The sequence below is a fragment of the Alligator sinensis genome, unplaced genomic scaffold (assembly GCF_000455745.1).
Source record: "Alligator sinensis unplaced genomic scaffold, ASM45574v1 scaffold1295_1, whole genome shotgun sequence".
NCBI lineage: Eukaryota > Metazoa > Chordata > Crocodylia > Alligatoridae > Alligator > Alligator sinensis.
The window spans coordinates 494849-500284 of record NW_005841880.1 but is presented as its reverse complement, the minus strand read 5'-3'; the positions used below and the strand labels follow the sequence as shown (position 1 = coordinate 500284).

The window sequence follows — 5436 nt, the reverse complement described above, 5'->3', positions numbered from 1 at the left end:
GGAAAGAGTTGCATTCTTGCAGGACAATCAGAAACTGCAGGAAGCACAGGAAGAATCAAGACTCTTTCTTCTTAAACTTTTCCTCCTGCCTCGGCCTGGTTTGTCACCACCCTCGAGCCTCTGGTTGTGCCCAGGGGCTTGGTCCTGGGGGGTGCCAGGTGCCCTTTCCTCAGAGTTGAAAGCGTTGTGTCCCATACGACTGTGCGTTAGGCTGGACTCATTAATGCTGTATTTGGGCGCTTCCCAGACTCCCAAAGTGCTCAAGGAGAAGAGCACGGGGGGGCTTTTTTGAGCTTCCAAGGGGAAGGAGAGGCCTTCCAAAGGCATGCTATGGATTTAGAAGTGCAGCATCCATAGGACTTCCCCGTTAACGCACGTTTAATCTCCTCCCCAACTCTTTGCACCCCCAAACCATCCTCCACATCCCTTTTCCTCTTCTCTTAGTCCATCCATGATGTGCTGAACTCACGCCGTGCAGTTTGTGGTTTCATTGAACATTGTGCTGCAAAAGGGAAGCACCCGCCTGCGGGGCCAGCGTGCCCAGGGCACAGCCGCCCCCGAGCACCGCAGCGGGCAGCACCACTCGCTCCTCCCGGCAGCTCAGCTGCCGAACGTAGGCAGCCCTCGCGCACGCTCGGGGTTGGGGCTGACGGTGATCCCGGAGCGGAGGCAGATGAAGGGGGCGGGCGGAGGAGGAGAGCAAGAGCCCGAAGGTTAAGGCCTGTTCTCCCAGGTGGTTTTCAGCAGCAAAAATGATTAATGTCAAAGCTGCTGTCAGCCGCCCTAGCAAACCCAAGCAGAGTCCCCCCTTCTGCCGCAGGTGCAGGAGGTTGGGAGGTGGACTCAGAAAGGAGCTGCTCTACAGGCGTTTTCCCACCATTGCCAAATCCCAGCAGAGGGGTTTATTGGTGGCTCTGCGCCCAGCGCCACAACTTGCTTTCACTTTTGGACTGAGGGCTTCTCGGAAAGCCATTTCTTCTGCAGGCAGCTCTCCTCTGGGCGCTGAGCAGATGGAAAACCGTCACGTTCTCCCGCGCGCTTCCTAAGTCTTATTTTGTAATAAGAGCGGCTCTCAGGGGGTTGTTATTTAACGTTTTGGTGGAGCAAAGACCCACCAAGCGTGCATCGACGAATCCCTCCCTTCTGCGATGAACAGCTGCTGGGGGTACACGCGCCCTTTGCTGTTGCATTTTAGAAGCCCCTTGTTAGACAGCCGTGCTTGCTGTTAAACCTGTTTCTGCGTAGACCAGCTGAAGAGACCGCTGATCCGTCGCTTTGTCTTTGCCGAGTTCTAGTTCAAGTCCTAGCACACGTATCCCCAGAATAAACTTTTCCCTAAGTTGGGGCCCTGCCCTGCGGCAACTAGCCCAGCTCCTCTCTTCTCCGCCCGCTTACAGTATTCATAGTAATGCTTCGTATTTGGGGATCTTTCACTTCAACTCTCGGGAACAACCCGACAGTAAAAACCACTAGGCCAGCAGTGGAAGGGAGCTTGGGTCAGCGTCCTTGGCTTGGAGCAGCAAGTTTTTTTTATCCTAAGGCATGGTATGAAAACCATGTTTAATTGTCCATAAGCAAAATTCAGGCTCTCTCCAATCCGGGGAGTATTTTCAGCCCTGGTGGGCATTATTCACATGGTAGGCTCCTGCACCAATTCTAGCTTGCTCTGGACAGAGCCGTGGCGTAGCAGAGGTGACGTGGTTTGGGAACAAAGCCGTTGGGCGGTGAATGCTCTGTATTGCCTTGTGTGTAGGGGATCTGTCCCACAAGAGGAAGACGAAGGCTGCGGTCATCTGCGAATGCTCTCTGCAGCACTCCTCAAACTTTTGGGGATGACTTGTGAATGTCTTGCTCTCCCGCGGCCCCACTTGGCTGCCTCGAAAATGCCAGCAAGCCACCGTGGCCCAGACTCTGATGCACCTGATGCCTGGGGCAAAGCAAAGGGAAGCAAGACTCTGAGTCTCAACCGTGGCTTCTTGCTGCTCTCCCCTTCGTGCTCCTGGAGCAAACGTGGAGCGACCGGCTCGGGTCCCTGCTACCATACTGCTCTACGTAGCGGAGTCAGCTGCAGAGCTGTGGCTGTGGGAATAGAAACAGGCTCACTTGGGAGGTTTGAATGGGTTAAAATGAAACTACCGTTCCTGTTTTAACAACTTCTTGGCCTCAGAGGCACCAACAATTAGCTTTCATAGTAAAAAAAAAAAATGATTGCTAGAAATGGCACGCCCGGTTCAGCGAAGTCTCGTCTCTTCCCTACCCCTAAATTAAGCCCCGCAGACAGTCGGGAGCCAGTCGCAAAACACGCCTCGCACAAGCACTTAATGGTCCTGTATTAAAATGAAGTTGCATGAAACAGCCTGGTGTTATGCGGCCCTGCTTGGCCAGGCTCATTAGCAGCCGTTCCCACTTGAGCGCCTGTCTGGGTGCGCTTTCTGCTCCACCCCGTTTCATAGATGTCAGGGGCTGGAAGGGATCTGACAGATCCTCGGGTCCAGCCCCTCCAGCTGGAAAGACTGCTGGGGTCAGATGACCCCAGCAAGGTGGCCATCAAGATGCTTCCTGATGCCCACCTTGCTGTGGACATCTGATCCTGCCCAAGTGCATTCGACTTTGGCCTGCGGGTCAGCTCTGTGCATACAAAAGCAGGGGTGACCCAGAAGAGTTGGATCTGTGGCTCGCCAAGCTCCAAGGGCTTGTGGTGGGACTGAGAGAGCCTGTGCATCGTGGCGGCCTGCGCGACGTTCGTCAGCGTCTAATTAACTTAGTGTGCGGCAGCTCAAGCCGTCATGGCGTTGGCTCTTTACCTTCCAGGCCCGCCACTCTCCCGTATTGCCAGCGCGAGTGTGTAAGCCTGTGATTCAGCCTTGTCCTTTCACTCCAGTGAGAAGCGATGCTTTGCGTTTTGTCCGCCTCCCCCTCCTCCTCCTCCCTTCCCCAGGCCCGTACAACGGAGCCGGGAGCCACACTCGCTGTGTGGGCAGCGATATGTAGTAGGAGGGTTCCCCGACCCCGGAGCCTGTGCAGTGATGCAGCCCATTGACGTCCTTCCTCCTGCATCAAAGGGTCGGTTGCTTAGCTGCCCGGTCCAGCCTGTCTCTCTTGTTCAGCATTAAAGCACATAGCTGCGAGAGAGCCACGTGCTTTGTTAAAGCAGGGCTGGCCGAGTGCCTGAAAACCAGTCTGGAGCAGTAGTGGAAAAATCTCATTAAGTTTTACAAATATTTTTGTTTTCTTCCCCTCTTCCCCCCGCCCACTCTTTTTCTCTCTCTCTTTTTTTTGCAGTAAGTTATAATAGTTCTCCAGGGACCCGAGCTCCCAGTTCGTTGGCAGAGCCCGTGCGGTCGTGGTCACGTGCTGACTTCAGCGCTGCAAACACAGCCCGTCACTGGCTGCGCGGTTGGTTTCCGAGGGGCCGAGCTGATTGTCATGTTGTTCCTTTTCAAACCCTGCGTGGTACGGTTTCCCGTATCGCCAGCTGCTTGAGCGCTGAGGTCTTCACCAGCTGAAGTCTTGACCGTGCGTCCCCAAGGAAGCCAAAAAGAAATGCAAAACTACAGCTCTTGGTTCAGAAATGATACCTTTTAATAGACCAACTAAGAAATCACAAAAAATCTGTCTTTTTTTTTTTTGCAGGGGTGTAGGTTGTAGCTGTGTTGATCTAAGGACATAGGCAGGCCCGGGTCTTTGGGTAGATGCGATATCTTTTATTAGACCAACTCAGATAGTTGGACAAATTCTTCTTAGCAAGCTTTTGGGCGCACGCACCCTTCTTCAGGCTTAGGGAAAATTAAAGATGGTAAAAGTCCCCTTGCAAAGAAAGATAATTTTTTTGTGTGATTTCTTAGTTAGTTTAATAAAAAAGTATCACCCAGAGTTTGAGAGTTTTTTTTATTTCTTTTTGTCTTACACCAACCCGGCTACCAAATACGTCCCCGAACCAAGGAAGCCAACGCACTCGTCTTTGTGCCTTGAGTCTCAAGGGTTGGGGGTCCTGGTTCTGCTGGGTCTCTGTTTCTTCTGTGCTTATGCAGAGTTTCAAATGTGAACTCCAGTGAAATGAGTGGAGTTATCTTTTCAGAGCTCAGGCAGCTTGTATCTTGTATTGTTATCACAGGCAAGTATTGACAGAAAAGGCGGTCGCTCGGCCTCGGTGCACAGCACCAGTTGCTTAATCCTTAACTTGTCAAATGTCCTGGACGCTTTCTAACCTGTTCCTCCCAGGTCTTTGGCGGGGAGACATCGCCTCCCCGACGGCGGCACCTTGCAGCATCGCAGTGCTAGGCGCAGGTTAAGAGACCGTTGGCTTCCTCTGCAGTGCATCCGGCATCTGTCCCCATTGGAGATGGATATTCTAGTAAACAGGCCATTGATTTTCTGCCACCTGCCACGTTAGCAAGTGTGTGCAGGTTGCTGAGCTATAAATGTTGGCCTGGCTCCTTTATAACGGGGTCAATTAGGAGCTTTAAATGGCAAGACTGCGAATTGAGATTAAAAGTATCTACGGTAGGAAAGGCCCTCAAGGATCGCCTTGGCCAGCTCCCCTTGTAGAGTGCAGGATTCACTGTTCCCATCCCCTCCCGGACAGGTGCCAGTCCCAGGTACTCTTGAAGCGTCCAGTGAGAACTTCAGTCTCCCCAGGCAGGGAGGCAGAGAGAGAAATATATTATTTTACGGTAAGATGCTGACAGTGTGCAGCGCAAGGATATAAAACATCACACATTAGAGAAAACAACCCATTTGACCCGTGAATATGCCAGTTAAAAATGATCAATGAAAGGATTGTAATGAAGGGGCTCGTGGAGTGGATGGGGACTCTGGACAGTTCGAGCCTGGGGTGCTGAGCCCTGTCCTGCGGCTCTCGGGCCTGTCACAGGATCGCCGGCTGATGTCTGACGGGCAATCCCAGCGTGTCTCTGCTGTAAGCCGTGCGAGCAGACTGGTAAAATTCCAGTCACCAGGTTTAGGGTCACCCTTTTCCTAGCACGTTTTAAGGGAGTTTATCATGGGCTGTGAATGTCCTGTTGCTCTCGGCCCTGCTGCACAGCATCCTTGAACATCGTGCCAGAAAACCAGGCTGGCTCCTGTATTGCTGTCCCTGTCACTTGTTCCAGCTGAGGTTAATTTGCTTTGCTACGGAGGTTGTGATTTTCCAGCTCTCTTCTGGCTTCAGGCTGCCTACGGGGCTCTTTCGAACTAGAGCCCAGATTTGAGATCAACAAAGCCATTTACGGTAGATGCAGATGGGCAGAGATTTCTGGTCAAACGCTTTTTGCTTAAAAACTGGCAGACACAACCCCATTCAGAATCTTTTCCTCTAGCACCGGGCCGGTGGGGTAGGGTCTAAATACTGCACTTGGTGTCGTGAATCAGGCACTCTCGATTCATTCTTTTCCCCTTTGTTTTTCAAAATCTGAAGCAGCAGAAATTCTTGCCGTG

At 52.3% G+C, this 5436-nt stretch overlaps 1 protein-coding gene across 2 annotated transcripts in view; it reads left to right on the top strand.

Annotated features, from left to right (window-relative positions):
* Positions 1 to 5436, top strand: part of GNG7 (G protein subunit gamma 7) — a 92042-nt gene that overhangs the window by 49137 nt on the left and 37469 nt on the right. The gene's annotated exons all lie outside the window — the stretch shown is intronic.